Genomic DNA, 21551 nt, shown 5'->3' on the forward strand with positions numbered 1-21551 from the left:
TTAAGGTTATTATCTAATCAATTATGTGTTTGCATCATTTTTATCGTATATATAATGAAATAATACCCATAGACTGAAAATTCACAAAAACGTGGAAAACGGCAAAATATTGCCTAATTCGATGATATTTTGTTTAAATCACATAAAGGAAAAGGGGATGATAAACGTCAAAATATTGCTAAATTCGATGATTTTTCGTACGAAACAAAATGCAAGAAAACTTGCTTAAAATGCAATATTATGCGAAATTCTGAGATTTGAAGGCCAAATCACATATCGAAATACTACATGAAATAGTATCGAAATATTGGTAAAAATGAATATATTTACGTAATATCAAACTACATGATTAACGTGTAAAAAAGTCACTATTTTACCATATTTGAGGATTTTAACTTCAAATCATTGAGCGAGGTTTCGTATTATTTAGATCCAAGAAAAGACATATGACAATGTTGTTTCCAATACAAATGATAAAAAACAATGTGTTTTCATTAGAATTAACTAAAATGTTCTTGATTTTTAGTTTATATTACGGAGGGAAGATGTACACGTAAAACCGCTCTAATCCGGCTGAAACGTCGATATATGCAATAACAACCGAACTTCTCCCCCTTTCAATATCTTACTCAGTATTTTAACGAGAAACAAATAGATGATTGAAAATGAAGTATTTAAGGTTATTATCTAATCAATTATGTGTTTGCATCATTTTTCTCGTATATATAATGAATTAATACCCATAAACTGAAAATTCACAAAAACGTGGAAAAACGGCAAAATATTGCCTAATTCGATGATATTTTGTTTAAATCACATAAAGGAGAAAGGGATGATAAACGTCAAAATATTGCTAAATTCGATGATTTTTCGTACGAAACAAAATGCAAGAAAACTTGCTTAAAATGCAATATTATGCGAAATTCTGAGATTTCAAGGCCAAATCACATATCGTAATACTACATGAAATAGTATCGAAATATTGGTAAAAATGAATATATTTACGTAATATCAAACTACATGATTAACGTGAAAAAGTCACTATTTTACCAAATTTGAGGATTTTAACTTCAAATAATTGAGCAAGGTTTCGTATTATTTAGATCCAAGAAAAGACATATGACAATGTTGTTTCCAATACAAATGATAAAAAAAAACGTGTTTTATGTGTTTTCATTAGAATTAACTAAAATGTTCTTGATTTTCCGTTTATATTACCGAGGGAAGATGTACACGTAAAACCGCTCTAATCCGGCTGAAACGTCGATATATGCAATAAAAACCGAACTTCTCCCCTTTTCAATATCTTGCTCAGTATTTTAACGAGAAACAAATAGATGATTGAAAATGAAGTATTTAAGGTTATCATCTAATCAATTATGTGTTTGCATCATTTTTGTCGTATATATATGAATTAATACCCATAGACTGAAAATTCACAAAAACGTGGAAAACGGCAAAATATTGCCTAATTTGATGATATTTTGTTTAAATCACATAAAGGAAAAGGGGATGATAAACATCAACATATTGCTAAATTCGATGATTTTTCGTACGAAACAAAATGCAAGAAAACTTGCTTAAATTGCAATATTATGCGAAAATCTGAGATTTGAAGGCCAAATCACGTATCGTGATACTACATGAAATAGTATCGAAATATTGGTAAAAATGAATATATTTACGTAATATCAAACTACATGATTAACGTGAAAAAGTCACTATTTTACCAAATTTGAGGATTTTAACTTCAAATCATTGAGCGAGGTTTCGTATTATTTAGATCCAAGAAAAGACATATGACAATGTTGTTTCCAATACAAATGATAAAAAAACAATGTTTTTTCATTAGAATTGACTAAAATGTTCTTGATTTTTAGTTTATATTACTGAGGGAAGATGTACACGTAAAACCGCTCTAATCCGGCTGAAACGTCGATATATGCAATAAAAACCGAATTTCTCCCCTTTTCAATATCTTACTCAGTATTTTAACGAGAAACAAATAGATGATTGAAAATGAAGTATTTAAGGTTATCATCTAATCAATTATGTGTTTGCATCACTTTTATCGTATATATATGAATTAATACCCATAGACTGAAAATTCACAAAAACGTGGAAAACGGCAAAATATTGCCTAATTCGATGATATTTTGTTTAAATCACATAAAGGAAAAGGGGATGATAAACGTCAAAATATTGCTAAATTCGATGATTTTTCGTACGAAATAAAATGGAAGAAAACTTGCTTAAAATGCAATATTATGCGAAATTCTGAGATTTGAAGGCCAAATCACATATCGTAATACTACATGAAATAGTATCGAAATATTGGTAAAAATGAGTATATTTACGTAATATCAAACTACGTGATTAACGTGAAAAAGTCACTATTTTACCATGTTTGAGGATTTTAACTTCAAATCATTGAGCGAGGTTTCGTATTATTTCGATCCAAGAAAAGACGTATGACAATGTTGTTTCCAATACAAATGATAAAAAAACAATGTGTTTTCATTAGAATTAACTAAAATGTTCTTGATTTTTCGTTTATATTACGGAGGGAAGATGTACACGTAAAACCGCTCTAATCCGGCTGAAACGTCGATATATGCATTAAAAACCGAACTTCTCCCCCCTTTCAATATCTTACCCAGTATTTTAACGAGAAACAAATAGATGATTGAAAATGAAATATTTAAGGTTATTATCTAATCAATTATGTGTTTGCATCATTTTTATCGTATATATAATGAATTAATACCCATAAACTGAAAATTCACAAAAACGTGGAAAAACGGCAAAATATTGCCTAATTCGATGATATTTTGTTTAAATCACATAAAGGAGAAGGGGGATGATAAACGTCAAAATATTGCTAAATTCGATGATTTTTCGTACGAAACAAAATGCAAGAAAACTTGCTTAAAATGCAATATTATTCGAAATTCTGAGATTTCAAGGCCAAATCACATATCGTAATACTACATGAAATAGTATCGAAATATTGGTAAAAATGAATATATTTACGTAATATCAAACTACATGATTAACGTGAAAAAGTCACTATTTTACCAAATTTGAGGATTTTAACTTCAAATAATTGAGCAAGGTTTCGTATTATTTAGATCCAAGAAAAGACATGACAATGTAGTTTCCAATACAAATGATAAAAAAAACGTGTTTTATGTGTTTTCATTAGAATTAACTAAAATGTTCTTGATTTTCCGTTTATATTACCGAGGGAAGATGTACACGTAAAACCGCTCTAATCCGGCTGAAACGTCGATATATGCAATAAAAACCGAACTTCTCCCCTTTTCAATATCTTTCTCAGTATTTTAACGAGAAACAAATAGATGATTGAAAATGAAGTATTTAAGGTTATCATCTAATCAATTATGTGTTTGCATCATTTTTATCGTATATATATGAATTAATACCCATAGACTGAAAATTCACAAAAACGTGGAAAACGGCAAAATATTGCCTAATTCGATGATATTTTGTTTAAATCACATAAAGGAAAAGGGGATGATAAACATCAAAATATTGCTAAATTCGATGATTTTTCGTACGAAACAAAATGCAAGAAAACTTGCTTAAATTGCAATATTATGCGAAATTCTGAGATTTGAAGGCCAAATTACGTATCGGGATACTACATGAAATAGTATCGAAATATTGGTAAAAATGAATATATTTACGTAATATCAAACTACATGATTAACGTGAAAAAGTCACTATTTTACCAAATTTGAGGATTTTAACTTCAAATCATTGAGCGAGGTTTCGTATTATTTAGATCCAAGAAAAGACATATGACAATGTTGTTTCCAATACAAATGATAAAAAAACAATGTTTTTTCATTAGAATTGACTAAAATGTTCTTGATTTTTAGTTTATATTACGGAGGGAAGATGTACACGTAAAACCGCTCTAATCCGGCTGAAACGTCGATATATGCAATAAAAACCGAACTTCTCCCCCTTTCAATATCTTACCCAGTATTTTAACGAGAAACAAATAGATGATTGAAAATGAAGTATTTAAGGTTATTATCTAATCAATTATGTGTTTGCATCATTTTTATCGTATATATAATGAATTAATACCAATAAACTGAAAATTCACAAAAACGAGGAAAAACGGCAAAATATTGCCTAATTCGATGATATTTTGTTTAAATCACATAAAGGAGAAGGGGATGATAAACGTCAAAATATTGCTAAATACGATGATTTTGCGTACCAAACAAAATGCAAGAAAACTTGCTTAAAATGCAATATTATGCGAAATTCTGAGATTTCAAGGCCAAATCACATATCGTAATACTACATGAAATAGTATCGAAATATTGGTAAAAATGAGTATATTTACGTAATATCAAACTACATGATTAACATGAAAAAGTCACTATTTTACCATGTTTGTGGATTTTAACTTCAAATCATTGAGCGAGGTTTTGTATTATTTAGATCCAAGAAAAGACATATGACAATGTTGTTTCCAATACAAATAATAAAAAAACAATGTGTTTTCATTAGATTTAACTAAAATGTTCTTGATTTTCCGTTTATATTACGGAGGGAAAATGTACACGTAAAACCACTCTAATCCGGCTAAAACGTCGATATATGCAATAAAAACCGAACTTCTCCCTCTTTCAATATCTTACTCAGTATTTTAACGAGAAACAAATAGATGATTGAAAATGAAGTATTTAAGGTTATTATCTAATCAATTATGTGTTTGCATCATTTTTATCGTATATATAATGAACTAATACCCATAAACTGAAAATTCACAAAAACGTTGAAAAACGGCAAAATATTGCCTAATTCGATGATATTTTGTTTAAATCACATAAAGGAGAAGGGGATGATAAACGTCAAAATATTGCAAAATTCGATGATTTTTCGCACGAAACAAAATGCAAGAAAACTTGCTTAAAATGCAATATTATGCGAAATTCTGAGATTTCAAGGCCAAATCACATATCGTAATACTACATGAAATAGTATCGAAATATTGGTAAAAATGAATATATTTACGTAATATCAAACTACATGATTAACGTGAAAAAGTCACTATTTTACCAAATTTGAGGATTTTAACTTCAAATAATTGAGCAAGGTTTCGTATTATTTAGATCCAAGAAAAGACATGACAATGTAGTTTCCAATACAAATGATAAAAAAAAACGTGTTTTATGTGTTTTCATTAGAATTAACTAAAATGTTCTTGATTTTCCGTTTATATTACCGAGGGAAGATGTACACGTAAAACCGCTCTAATCCGGCTGAAACGTCGATATATGCAATAAAAACCGAACTTCTCCCCTTTTCAATATCTTTCTCAGTATTTTAACGAGAAACAAATAGATGATTGAAAATGAAGTATTTAAGGTTATCATCTAATCAATTATGTGTTTGCATCATTTTTATCGTATATATATGAATTAATACCCATAGACTGAAAATTCACAAAAACGTGGAAAACGGCAAAATATTGCCTAATTCGATGATATTTTGTTTAAATCACATAAAGGAAAAGGGGATGATAAACATCAAAATATTGCTAAATTCGATGATTTTTCGTACGAAACAAAATGCAAGAAAACTTGCTTAAATTGCAATATTATGCGAAATTCTGAGATTTGAAGGCCAAATCACGTATCGGGATACTACATGAAATAGTATCGAAATATTGGTAAAAATGAATATATTTACGTAATATCAAACTACATGATTAACGTGAAAAAGTCACTATTTTACCAAATTTGAGGATTTTAACTTCAAATCATTGAGCGAGGTTTCGTATTATTTAGATCCAAGAAAAGACATATGACAATGTTGTTTCCAATACAAATGATAAAAAAACAATGTTTTTTCATTAGAATTGACTAAAATGTTCTTGATTTTTAGTTTATATTACGGAGGGAAGATGTACACGTAAAACCGCTCTAATCCGGCTGAAACGTCGATATGTGCAATAAAAACCGAACTTCTCCCCCTTTCAATATCTTACTCAGTATTTTAACGAGAAACAAATAGATGATTGAAAATGAAGTATTTAAGGTTATCATCTAATCAATTATGTGTTTGCATCATTTTTATCGTATATATAATGAATTAATACCCATAAACTGAAAATTCACAAAAACGTGGAAAAACGGCAAAATATTGCCTAATTCGATGATATTTTGTTTAAATCACATAAAGGAGAAGGGGATGATAAACGTCAAAATATTGCTAAATTCGATGATTTTTCGTACGAAACAAAATGCAAGAAAACTTGCTTAAAATGCAATATTATGCGAAATTCTGAGATTTGAAGGCCAAATCACATATCGTAATACTACATGAAATAGTATCGAAATATTGGTAAAAATGAGTATATTTACGTAATATCAAACTACATGAATAACATGAAAAAGTCACTATTTTACCATGTTTGTGGATTTTAACTTCAAATCATTGAGCGAGGTTTTGTATTATTTAGATCCAAGAAAAGACATATGACAATGTTGTTTCCAATACAAATAATAAAAAAACAATGTGTTTTCATTAGATTTAACTAAAATGTTCTTGATTTTCCGTTTATATTACGGAGGGAAAATGTACACGTAAAACCACTCTAATCCGGCTAAAACGTCGATATATGCAATAAAAACTGAACTTCTCCCCCTTTCAATATCTTACTCAGTATTTTAACGAGAAACAAATAGATGATTGAAAATGAAGTATTTAAGGTTATTATCTAATCAATTATGTGTTTGCATCATTTTTATCGTATATATAATGAATAAACTGAAACGTATATATAATGAATTAATACCCATAAACTGAAAATTCACAAAAACGTTGAAAAACGGCAAAATATTGCCTAATTCGATGATATTTTGTTTAAATCACATAAAGGAAAAGGGGATGATAAACGTCAAAATATTGCTAAATTCGATGATTTTTCGTACGAAACAAAATGCAAGAAAACTTGCTTAAAATGCAATATTATGCGAAATTCTGAGATTTGAAGGCCAAATCACATATCGAAATACTACATGAAATAGTATCGAAATATTGGTAAAAATGAATATATTTACGTAATATCAAACTACATGATTAACGTGAAAAAGTCACTATTTTACCAAATTTGAGGATTTTAACTTCAAATAATTGAGCGAGGTTTCGTATTATTTAGATCCAAGAAAAGACATATGACAATGTTGTTTCCAATACAAATGATAAAAAAACAAAGTTTTTTCATTAGAATTGACTAAAATAATCTCGATTTTCCGTTTATATTATTGAGGGAAGATGTACACGTAAAACCGCTCTAATCCGGCTGAAACGTCGATATATGCAATAAAAACCGAATTTATCCCCTTTTCAATATCTTACTCAGTATTTTAACGAGAAACAAATAGATGATTGAAAATGAAGTATTTAAGGTTATCATCTAATCAATTATGTGTTTGCATCATTTTTATCGTATATATATGAATTATTACCAATAGGCTGAAAATTCACAAAAACGTGGAAAACGGCAAAATATTGCCTAATTCGATGATATTTTGTTTAAATCACATCAAGGAAAAGGGGATGATAAACGTCAAAATATTGCTAAATTCGATGATTTTTCGTACGAAACAAAATGCAAGAAAACTTGCTTAAAATGCAATATTATGCGAAATTCTGAGATTTGAAGGCCAAATCACATATCGTAATACTACATGAAATAGTATCGAAATATTGGTAAAAATGAATATATTTACGTAATATCAAACTACATGATTAACGTGTAAAAAAGTCACTATTTTACCATATTTGAGGATTTTAACTTCAAATCATTGAGCGAGGTTTCGTATTATTTAGATCGAAGAAAAGACATATGACAATGATGTTTCCAATACAAATGATAAAAAAAACAATGTATTTTCATTAGAATTAACTAAAATGTTCTTGATTTTTAGTTTATATTACGGAGGGAAGATGTACACGTAAAACCGCTCTAATACGGCTGAAACGTCGATATATGCAATAAAAACCGAACTTCTCCCCCTTTCAATATCTTACTCAGTATTTTAACGAGAAACAAATAGATGATTGAAAATGAAGTATTTAAGGTTATCATCTAATCAATTATGTGTTTGCATCACTTTTATCGTATATATATGAATTAATACCCATAGACTGAAAATTCACAAAAACGTGGAAAACGGCAAAATATTGCCTAATTCGATGATATTTTGTTTAAATCACATTAAGGAAAAGGGGATGATAAACGTCAAAATATTGCTAAATTCGATGATTTTTCGTACGAAACAAAATGGAAGAAAACTTGCTTAAAATGCAATATTATGCGAAATTCTGAGATTTGAAGGCCAAATCACATATCGTAATACTACATGAAATAGTATCGAAATATTGGTAAAAATGAATATATTTACGTAATATCAAACTACATGATTAACGTGAAAAAGTCACTATTTTACCAAATTTGAGGATTTTAACTTCAAATAATTGAGCAAGGTTTCGTATTATTTAGATCCAAGAAAAGACATATGACAATGTAGTTTCCAATACAAATGATAAAAAAAAAACGTGTTTTATGTGTTTTCATTAGAATTAACTAAAATGTTCTTGATTTTCCGTTTATATTACCGAGGGAAGATGTACACGTAAAACCGCTCTAATCCGGCTGAAACGTCGATATATGCAATAAAAACCGAACTTCTCCCCTTTTCAATATCTTGCTCAGTATTTTAACGAGAAACAAATAGATGATTGAAAATGAAGTATTTAAGGTTATCATCTAATCAATTATGTGTTTGCATCATTTTTATCGTATATATATGAATTAATACCCATAGACTGAAAATTAACAAAAACGTGGAAAACGGCAAAATATTGCCTAATTCGATGATATTTTGTTTAAATCACATAAAGGAAAAGGGGATGATAAACATCAAAATATTGCTAAATTCGATGATTTTTCGTACGAAACAAAATGCAAGAAAACTTGCTTAAATTGCAATATTATGCGAAATTCTGAGATTTGAAGGCCAAATCACGTATCGTGATACTACATGAAATAGTATCGAAATATTGGTAAAAATGAATATATTTACGTAATATCAAACTACATGATTAACGTGAAAAAGTCACTATTTTACCAAATTTGAGGATTTTAACTTCAAATCATTGAGCGAGGTTTCGTATTATTTAGATCCAAGAAAAGACATATGACAATGTTGTTTCCAATACAAATGATAAAAAAACAATGTTTTTTCATTAGATTTAACTAAAATGTTCTTGATTTTCCGTTTATATTACGGAGGGAAAATGTACACGTAAAACCACTCTAATCCGGCTAAAACGTCGATATATGCAATAAAAACCGAACTTCTCCCCCTTTCAATATCTTACTCAGTATTTTAACGAGAAACAAATAGATGATTGAAAATGAAGTATTTAAGGTTATCATCTAATCAATTATGTGTTTGCATCATTTTTGTCGTATATATATGAATTAATACCCATAGACTGAAAATTCACAAAAACGTGGAAAACGGCAAAATATTGCCTAATTCGATGATATTTTGTTTAAATCACATAAAGGAAAAGGGGATGATAAACATCAAAATATTGCTAAATTCGATGATTTTTCGTACGAAACAAAATGCAAGAAAACTTGCTTAAATTGCAATATTATGCGAAATTTTGAGATTTGAAGGCCAAATCACGTATCGTGATACTACATGAAATAGTATCGAAATATTGGTAAAAATGAATATATTTACGTAATATCAAACTACATGATTAACGTGAAAAAGTCACTATTTTACCAAATTTGAGGATTTTAACTTCAAATCATTGAGCGAGGTTTCGTATTATTTAGATCCAAGAAAAGACATATGACAATGTTGTTTCCAATACAAATGATAAAAAAACAATGTTTTTTCATTAGAATTGACTAAAATGTTCTCGATTTTCCGTTTATATTACTGAGGGAAGATGTACACGTAAAACCGCTCTAATCCGGCTGAAACGTCGATATATGCAATAAAAACCGAATTTATCCCCTTTTCAATATCTTACTCAGTATTTTAACGAGAAACAAATAGATGATTGAAAATGAAGTATTTAAGGTTATCATCTAATCAATTATGTGTTTGCATCATTTTTATCGTATATATATGAATTATTACCAATAGGCTGAAAATTCACAAAAACGTGGAAAACGGCAAAATATTGCCTAATTCGATGATATTTTGTTTAAATCACATCAAGAAAAGGGGATGATAAACGTCAAAATATTGCTAAATTCGATGATTTTTCGTACGAAACAAAATGCAAGAAAACTTGCTTAAAATGCAATATTATGCGAAATTCTGAGATTTGAAGGCCAAATCACATATCGTAATACTACATGAAATAGTATCGAAATATTGGTAAAAATGAATATATTTACGTAATATCAAACTACATGATTAACGTGTAAAAAAGTCACTATTTTACCATATTTGAGGATTTTAACTTCAAATCATTGAGCGAGGTTTCGTATTATTTAGATCCAAGAAAAGACATATGACAATGATGTTTCCAATACAAATGATAAAAAAACAATGTATTTTCATTAGAATTAACTAAAATGTTCTTGATTTTTAGTTTATATTACGGAGGGAAGATGTACACGTAAAACCGCTCTAATACGGCTGAAACGTCGATATATGCAATAAAAACCGAACTTCTCCCCCTTTCAATATCTTACTCAGTATTTTAACGAGAAACAAATAGATGATTGAAAATGAAGTATTTAAGGTTATCATCTAATCAATTATGTGTTTGCATCACTTTTATCGTATATATATGAATTAATACCCATAGACTGAAAATTCACAAAAACGTGGAAAACGGCAAAATATTGCCTAATTCGATGATATTTTGTTTAAATCACATAAAGGAAAAGGGGATGATAAACGTCAAAATATTGCTAAATTCGATGATTTTTCGTACGAAATAAAATGGAAGAAAACTTGCTTAAAATGCAATATTATGCGAAATTCTGAGATTTGAAGGCCAAATCACATATCGTAATACTACATGAAATAGTATCGAAATATTGGTAAAAATGAGTATATTTACGTAATATCAAACTACGTGATTAACGTGAAAAAGTCACTATTTTACCATGTTTGAGGATTTTAACTTCAAATCATTGAGCGAGGTTTCGTATTATTTAGATCCAAGAAAAGACATATGACAATGTTGTTTCCAATACAAATGATAAAAAACAATGTGTTTTCATTAGAATTAACTGAAATGTTCTTGATTTTTCGTTTATATTACGGAGGGAAGATGTACACGTAAAACCGCTCTAATCCGGCTGAAACGTCGATATATGCAATAAAAACCGAACTTCTTCCCCTTTCAATATCTTACTCAGTATTTTAACGAGAAACAAATAGATGATTGAAAATGAAGTATTTAAGGTTATTATCTAATCAATTATGTGTTTGCATCATTTTTATCGTATATACAAAGAATTAATACCCATAAACTGAAAATTCACAAAAACGTGGAAAAACGGCAAAATATTCGATGATATTTTGTTTAAATCACATAAAGGAGAAGGGGATGATAAACGTCAAAATATTGCTAAATTCGATGATTTTGCGTACCAAACAAAATGCAAGAAAACTTGCTTAAAATGCAATATTATGCGAAATCCTGAGATTTCAAGGCCAAATCACATATCGTAATACTACATGAAATAGTATCGAAATATTGGTAAAAATGAATATATTTACGTAATATCAAACTACATGATTAACGTGAAAAAGTCACTATTTTACCAAATTTGAGGATTTTAACTTCAAATCATTGAGCGAGGTTTCGTATTATTTAGATCCAAGAAAAGACATATGACAATGTTGTTTCCAATACAAATGATAAAAAAACAATGTTTTTTCATTAGAATTGACTAAAATGTTCTTGATTTTCCGTTTATATTACTGAGGGAAGATGTACACGTAAAACCGCTCTAATCCGGCTGAAACGTCGATATATGCAATAAAAACCGAACTTCTCCCCTTTTCAATATCTTACTCAGTATTTTAACGAGAAACAAATAGATGATTGAAAATGAAGTATTTAAGGTTATCATCTAATCAATTATGTGTTTGCATCATTTTTATTGTATATATATGAATTAATACCAATAGACTGAAAATTCACAAAAACGTGGAAAACGGCAAAATATTGCCTAATTCGATGATATTTTGTTTAAATCACATCAAGGAAAAGGGGATGATAAACGTCAAAATATTGCTAAATTCGATGATTTTTCGTACGAAACAAAATGCAAGAAAACTTGCTTAAAATGCAATATTATGCGAAATTCTGAGATTTGAAGGCCAAATCACATATCGTAATACTACATGAAATAGTATCGAAATATTGGTAAAAATGAATATATTTACGTAATATCAAACTACATGATTAACATGAAAACGTCACTATTTTACCAAATTTGAGGATTTTAACTTCAAATCATTGAGCGAGGTTTCGTATTATTTAGATCCAAGAAAAGACATATGACAATGTTGTTTCCAATACAAATGATAAAAAAACAATGTGTTTTCATTAGAATTGACTAAAATGTTCCTGATTTTCCGTTTATATTACTGAGGAAAGATGTACACGTAAAACCGCTCTAATCCGGCTGAAACGTCGATATATGCAATAAAAACCGAATTTCTCCCCTTTTCAATATCTTACTCAGTATTTTAACGAGAAACAAATAGATGATTGAAAATGAAGTATTTAAGGTTATCATCTAATCAATGATTAGAATGATGTTTGCATCATTTTTATCGTATATATATGAATTAATACCAATAGGCTGAAAATTCACAAAAACGTGGAAAACGGCAAAATATTGCCTAATTCGATGATATTTTGTTTAAATCACATCAAGGAAAAGGGGATGATAAACGTCAAAATATTGCTAAATTCGATGATTTTTCGTACGAAACAAAATGCAAGAAAACTTGCTTAAAATGCAATATTATGCGAAATTCTGAGATTTGAAGGCCAAATCACATATCGTAATACTACATGAAATAGTATCGAAATATTGGTAAAAATGAATATATTTACGTAATATCAAACTACATGATTAACGTGAAAAAGTCACTATTTTACCAAATTTGAGGATTTTAACTACAAATAATTGAGCAAGGTTTCGTATTATTTAGATCCAAGAAAAGACATATGACAATGTTGTTTCCAATACAAATGATAAAAAAAAACGTGTTTTATGTGTTTTCATTAGAATTAACTAAACTGTTCTTGATTTTCCGTTTATATTACCGAGGGAAGATGTACACGTAAAACCGCTCTAATCCGGCTGAAACGTCGATATATGCAATGAAAACCGAACTTCTCCCCTTTTCAATATCTTGCTCAGTATTTTAACGAGAAACAAATAGATGATTGAAAATGAAGTATTTAAGGTTATCATCTAATCAATTATGTGTTTGCATCATTTTGATCGTATATATATGAATTAATACCCATAGACTGAAAATTCACAAAAACGTGGAAAACGCCAAAATATTGCCTAATTCGATGATATTTTGTTTAAATCACATAAAGGAAAAGGGGATGATAAACGTCAAAATATTGCTAAATTCGATGATTTTTCGTACGAAACAAAATGCAAGAAAACTTGCTTAAATTGCAATATTATGCGAAATTCTGAGATTTGAAGGCCAAATCACGTATCGTGATACTACATGAAATAGTATCGAAATATTGGTAAAAATGTATATATTTACGTAATATCAAACTACATGATTAACATGAAAAAGTCACTATTTTACCAAATTTGAGGATTTTAACTTCAAATCATTGAGCGAGGTTTCGTATTATTTAGATCCAAGAAAAGACATATGACAATGTTGTTTCCAATGCAAATGATAAAAAAACAATGTTTTTTCATTAGAATTGACTAAAATGTTCTTGATTTTCCGTTTATATTACTGAGGGAAGATGTACACGTAAAACCGCTCTAATCCGGCTGAAACGTCGATATATGCAATAAAAACCGAACTTCTCCCCTTTTCAATATCTTACTCAGTATTTTAACGAGAAACAAATAGATGATTGAAAATGAAGTATTTAAGGTTATCATCTAATCAATTATGTGTTTGCATCATTTTTATCGTATATATATGAATTAATACCAATAGACTGAAAATTCACAAAAACGTGGAAAACGGCAAAATATTGCCTAATTCGATGATATTTTGTTTAAATCACATCAAGGAAAAGGGGATGATAAACGTCAAAATATTGCTAAATTCGATGATTTTTCGTACGAAACAAAATGCAAGAAAACCTGCTTAAAATGCAATATTATGCGAAATTCTGAGATTTGAAGGCCAAATCACATATCGTAATACTACATGAAATAGTATGGAAATATTGGTAAAAATGAATATATTTACTTAATATCAAACTACATGATTAACATGAAAACTTCACTATTTTACCAAATTTGAGGATTTTAACTTCAAGTTATTGAGCGAGGTTTCGTATTATTTAGATCCAAGAAAAGACATATGACAATGTTGTTTCCAATACAAATGATAACAAAACAATGTGTTTTCATTAGAATTGACTAAAATGTTCCTAATTTTCCGTTTATATTACTGAGGGAAGATGTACACGTAAAACCGCTCTAATCCGGCTGAAACGTCGATATATGCAATAAAAACCGAATTTCTCCCCTTTTCAATATCTTACTCAGTATTTTAACGAGAAACAAATAGATGATTGAAAATGAAGTATTTAAGGTTATCATCTAATCAATTATGTGTTTGCATCACTTTTATCGTATATATATGAATATATACCCATAAACTGAAAATTCACAAAGACGTGGAAAAACGGCAAAATATTGCCTAATTCGATGATATTTTGTTTAAATCACATAAAGGAGAAGGGGATGATAAACGTCAAAATATTGCTAAATTCGATGATTTTGCGTACCATACAAAATGCAAGAAAACTTGCTTAAATTGCAATGTTATGCGAAATTCTGAGATTTGAAGGCCAAATCACGTATCGTGATACTACATGAAATAGTATCGAAATATTGGTAAAAATGAATATATTTACGTAATATCAAACTACATGATTAACGTGAAAAAGTCACTATTTTACCAAATTTGAGGATTTTAACTTCAAATAATTGAGCAAGGTTTCGTATTATTTAGATGCAAGAAAAGACATATGACAATGTTGTTTCCAATACAAATGATAAAAAAAAACGTGTTGTATGTGTTTTCATTAGAATTAACTAAAATGTTCTTGATTTTCCGTTTATATTACCGAGGGAAGATGTACACGTAAAACCGCTCTAATCCGGCTGAAACGTCGATATATGCAATAAAAACCGAACTTCTCCCCCTTTCAATATCTTACTCAGTATTTTAACGAGAAACAAATAGATGATTGAAAATGAAGTATTTAAGGTTATTATCTAATCAATTATGTGTTTGCATCATTTTTATCGTATATATAATGAATTAATACCCATAAACTGAAAATTCACAAAAACGTGGAAAAACGGCAAAATATTGCCTAATTCGATGATATTTTGTTTAAATCACATAAAGGAAAAGGGGATGATAAACGTCAAAATATTGCTAAATTTGATGATTTTTCGTACGAAACAAAATGCAAGAAAATTTGCTTAAAATGCAATATTATGCAAAATTCTGAGATTTGAAGGCCAAATCACATAACGTAATACTACATGAAATAGTATCGAAATATTGGTAAAAATTAATATATTTACGTAATATCAAACTACATGATTAACGTGTAAAAAATCACTATTTTACCATATTTGATGATTTTAACATCAAATCATTGAGCGAGGTTTCGTATTATTTAGGTCCAAGAAAAGACATATGACAATGTTGTTTCCAATACAAATGATAAAAAAAACAATGTATTTTCATTAGAATTAACTAAAATGTTCTTGATTTTTAGTTTATATTACGGAGGGAAGATGTACACGTAAAACCGCTCTAATCCGGCTGAAACGTCGATATATGCAATAAAACCTGAGCTTCTCCCCCTTTCAATATCTTACTCAGTATTTTAACGAGAAACAAATAGATGATTGAAAATGAAGTATTTAAGGTTATCATCTAATCAATTATGTGTTTGCATCATTTTTATCGTATATATATGAATTAATACCAATAGACTGAAAATTCACAAAAACGTGGAAAACGGCAAAATATTGCCTAATTCGATGATATTTTGTTTAAATCACATAAAGGAAAAGGGGATGATAAACGTCAAAATATTGCTAAATTCGATGATTTTTCGTACGAAACAAAATGCAGGAAAACTTGCTTAAAATGCAATATAATGCGAAATTCTGAGGTTTGAAGGCCAAATCACATATCGTAATACTACATGAAATAGTATCGAAATATTGGTAAAAATGAGTATTTTTACGTAATATCAAACTACATGATTAACGTAAAAAAGTCACTATTTTACCATGTTTGAGGATTTTAACTTCAAATCATTGAGCGAGGTTTCGTATTATTTCGATCCAAGAAAAGACATATGACAATGTTGTTTCCAATACAAATGATAAAGAACAATGTGTTTTCATTAGAATTAACTAAAATGTTCTTGATTTTTCGTTTATATTACGGAGGGAAGATGTACACGTAAAACCGCTCTAATCCGGCTGAAACGTCGATATATGCAATAAAAACCGAACTTCTCCCCCTTTCAATATCTTACTCAGTATTTTAACGAGAAACAAATAGATGATTGAAAATGAAGTATTTAAGGTTATTATCTAATCAATTATGTGTTTGCATCATTTTTATCGTATATATAATGAATTAGTACCCATAAACTGAAAATTCACAAAAACGTGGAAAAACGGCAAAATATTGCCTAATTCGATGATATTTTGTTTAAATCACATAAAGGAGAAGGGGATGATAAACGTCAAAATATTGCTAAATTCGATGATTTTTCGTACGAAACAAAATGCAAGAAAACTTGCTTAAAATGCAATATTATGCGAAATTCTGAGATTTGAAGGCCAAATCACATATCGTAATACTACATGAATTAGTATCGAAATATTGGTAAAAATGAGTATATTTACGTAATATCAAACTACATGATTAACATGAAAAAGTCACTAATTTACCATGTTTGTGGATTTTAACTTCAAATTATGAGCGAGGTTTCGTATTATTTCGATCCAAGAAAAGACATATGACAATGTTGTTTCCAATACAAATGATAAAAAACAATGTGTTTTCATTAGAATTAACTAAAATGTTCTTGATTTTTCGTTTATATTACGGAGGGAAGATGTACACGTAAAACCGCTCTAATCCGGCTGAAACGTCGATATATGCAATAAAAACCGAACTTCTCCCCCTTTCAATATCTTACTCAGTATTTTAACGAGAAACAAATAGATGATTGAAAATGAAGTATTTAAGATTATTGTCTAATCAATTATGTGTTTGCATCATTTTTATCGTATATATAATGAATTAATACCCATAAACTGAAAATTCACAAAAACGTGGAAAATGGCAAAATATTGCCTAATTCGATGATATTTTGTTTAAATCACATAAAGGAGAAGGGGATGATAAACGTCAAAATATTGCTAAATTCGATGATTTTGCGTACCAAACAAAATGCAAGAAAACTTGCTTAAAATGCAATATTATGCGAAATTCTGAGATTTCAAGGCCAAATCACATATCGTAATACTACATGAAATAGTATCGAAATATTGGTAAAAATGAATATATTTACGTAATATCAAACTACATGATTAACGTGAAAAAGTCACTATTTTACCAAATTTGAGGATTTTAACTTCAAATAATTGAGCAAGGTTTCGTATTATTTAGATCCAAGAAAAGACATATGACAATGTTGTTTTCAATACAAATGATAAAAAAAAACGTGTTTTATGTGTTTTCATTAGAATTAACTAAAATGTTCTTGATTTTCCGTTTATATTACCGAGGGAAGATGTACACGTAAAACCGCTCTAATCCGGCTGAAACGTCGATATATGCAATAAAAACCGAACTTCTCCCCTTTTCAATATCTTGCTCAGTATTTTAACGAGAAACAAATAGATGATTGAAAATGAAGTATTTAAGGTTATCATCTAATCAATTATGTGTTTGCATCATTTTTATCGTATATATATGAATTAATACCCATAGACTGAAAATTCACAAAAACGTGGAAAACGGCAAAATATTGCCTAATTCGATGATATTTGTTTAAATCACATAAAGGAAAAGGGGATGATAAACGTCAAAATATTGCTAAATTCGATGATTTTTCGTACGAAACAAAATGCAAGAAAACTTGCTTAAATTGCAATATTATGCGAAATTCTGAGATTTGAAGGCCAAATCACGTATCGTGATACTACATGAAATAGTATCGAAATATTGGTAAAAATGAATATATTTACGTAATATCAAACTACATGATTAACGTGAAAAAGTTACTATTTTACCAAATTTGAGGATTTTAACTTCAAATCATTGAGCGAGGTTTCGTATTATTTAGATCCAAGAAAAGACATATGACAATGTTGTTTCCAATACAAATGATAAAAAAACAATGTATTTTCATTAGAATTAACTAAAATGTTCTTGATTTTCCGTTTATATTACGGAGGGAAGATGTACACGTAAAACCGCTCTAATCCGGCTGAAACGTCGATATATGCAATAAAAACCGAACTTCTCCCCTTTTCAATATCTTCCTCAGTGTTTTAACGAGAAACAAATAGATGATTGAAAATGAAGTATTTAAGGTTATCATCTAATCAATTATGTGTTTGAATCACTTATCGTATATATATATGAATTAATACCCATAAACTGAAAATTCACAAAAACGTGGAAAACGGCAAAATATTGCCTAATTCGATGATATTTTGTTTAAATCACATAAAGGAAAAGGGGATGATAAACGTCAAAATATTGCTAAATTCGATGATTTTTCGTACGAAACAAAAATGAAGAAAACTTGCTTAAAATGCAATATTATGCGAAATTCTGAGATTTGAAGGCCAAATCACATATCGTAATACTACATGAAATAGTATCGAAATATTGGTAAAAATGAGTATATTTACGTAATATCAAACTACATGATTAACGTGAAAAAGTCACTATTTTACCATGTTTGAGGATTTTAACTTCAAATCATTGAGCGAGGTTTCGTATTATTTCGATCCAAGAAAAGACATATGACAATGTTGTTTCCAATACAAATGATAAAGAACAATGTGTTTTCATTAGAATTAACTAAAATGTTCTTGATTTTTCGTTTATATTACGGAGGGAAGATGTACACGTAAAACCGCTCTAATCCGGCTGAAACGTCGATATATGCAATAAAAACCGGACTTCTCCCCCTTTCAATATCTTACTCAGTATTTTAACGAGAAACAAATAGATGATTGAAAATGAAGTATTTAAGGTTATTATCTAATCAATTATGTGTTTGCATCATTTTTATCGTATATATAATGAATTAATACCCATAAACTGAAAATTCACAAAAACGTGGAAAAACGGCAAAATATTGCCTAATTCGATGATATTTTGTTTAAATCACATAAAGGAGAAGGGGATGATAAACGTCAAAATATTGCTAAATTCGATGATTTTTCGTACGAAACAAAATGCAAGAAAACTTGCTTAAAATGCAATATTATGCGAAATTCTGAGATTTGAAGGCCAAATCACATATCGTAATACTAGATGAATTAGTATCGAAATATTGGTAAAAATGAGTATATATACGTAATATCAAACTACATGATTAACATGAAAAAGTCACTAATTTACCATGTTTGTGGATTTTAACTTCAAATCATTGAGCGAGGTTTCGTATTATTTCGATCCAAGAAAAGACATATGACAATGTTGTTTCCAATACAAATGATAAAAAACAATGTGTTTTCATTAGAATTAACTAAAATGTTCTTGATTTTTCGTTTATATTACGGAGGGAAGATGTACACGTAAAACCGCTCTAATCCGGCTGAAACGTCGATATATGCAATAAAAACCGAACTTCTCCCCCTTTCAATATCTTACTCAGTATTTTAACGAGAAACAAATAGATGATTGAAAATTAAGTATTTAAGGTTATTATCTAATCAATTATGTGTTTGCATCATTTTTATCGTATATATAATGAATTAATACCCATAAACTGAAAATTCACAAAAACGTGGAAAAACTGCAAAATATTGCCTAATTCGATGATATTTTGTTTAAATCACATTAAGGAGAAGGGGATGATAAACGTCAAAATATTGCTAAATTCGATGATTTTGCGTACCAAACAAAATGCAAGAAAACTTGCTTAAAATGCAATATTATGCGAAATTCTGAGATTTCAAGGCCAAATCACATATCGTAATACTACATGAAATAGTATCGAAATATTGGTAAAAATGAATATATTTACGTAATATCAAACTACATGATTAACGTGAAAATGTCACTATTTTACCAAATTTAAGGATTTTAAATTCAAATAATTGAGCAAGGTTTCGTATTATTTAGATCCAAGAAAAGACATATGACAATGTTGTTTTCAATACAAATGATAAAAAAAAACGTGTTTTATGTGTTTTCATTAGAATTAACTAAAATGTTCTTGATTTTCCGTTTATATTACCGAGGGAAGATGTACACGTAAAACCGCTCTAATCCGGCTGAAACGTCGATATATGCAATAAAAACCGAACTTCTCCCCTTTTCAATATCTTGCTCAGTATTTTAACGAGAAACAAATAGATGATTGAAAATGAAGTATTTAAGGTTATCATCTAATCAATTATGTGTTTGCATCATTTTTATCGTATATATATGAATTAATACCCATAGACTGAAAATTCACAAAAACGTGGAAAACGGCAAAATATTGCCTAATTCGATGATATTTGTTTAAATCACATAAAGGAAAAGGGGATGATAAACGTCAAAATATTGCTAAATTCGATGATTTTTCGTACGAAACAAAATGCAAGAAAACTTGCTTAAATTGCAATATTATGCGAAATTCTGAGATTTGAAGGCCAAATCACGTATCGTGATACTACATGAAATAGTATCGAAATATTGGTAAAAATGAATATATTTACGTAATATCAAACTACATGATTAACGTGAAAAAGTCACTATTTTACCAGATTTGAGGATTTTAACTTCAAATCATTGAGCGAGGTTTCGTATTATTTAGATCCAAGAAAAGACATATGACAATGTTGTTTCCAATACAAATGATAAAAAAACAATGTTTTTTCATTAGAATTGACTAAAATGTTCTTGATTTTCCGTTTATATTACTGAGGGAAGATGTACACGTAAAACCGCTCTAATCCGGCTGAAACGTCGATATATGCAATAAAAACCGAACTTCTC

This window comes from Procambarus clarkii, unplaced genomic scaffold, assembly GCF_040958095.1.
Source record: "Procambarus clarkii isolate CNS0578487 unplaced genomic scaffold, FALCON_Pclarkii_2.0 HiC_scaffold_275, whole genome shotgun sequence".
In the NCBI taxonomy this organism is placed as follows: Eukaryota; Metazoa; Arthropoda; class Malacostraca; order Decapoda; family Cambaridae; genus Procambarus; species Procambarus clarkii.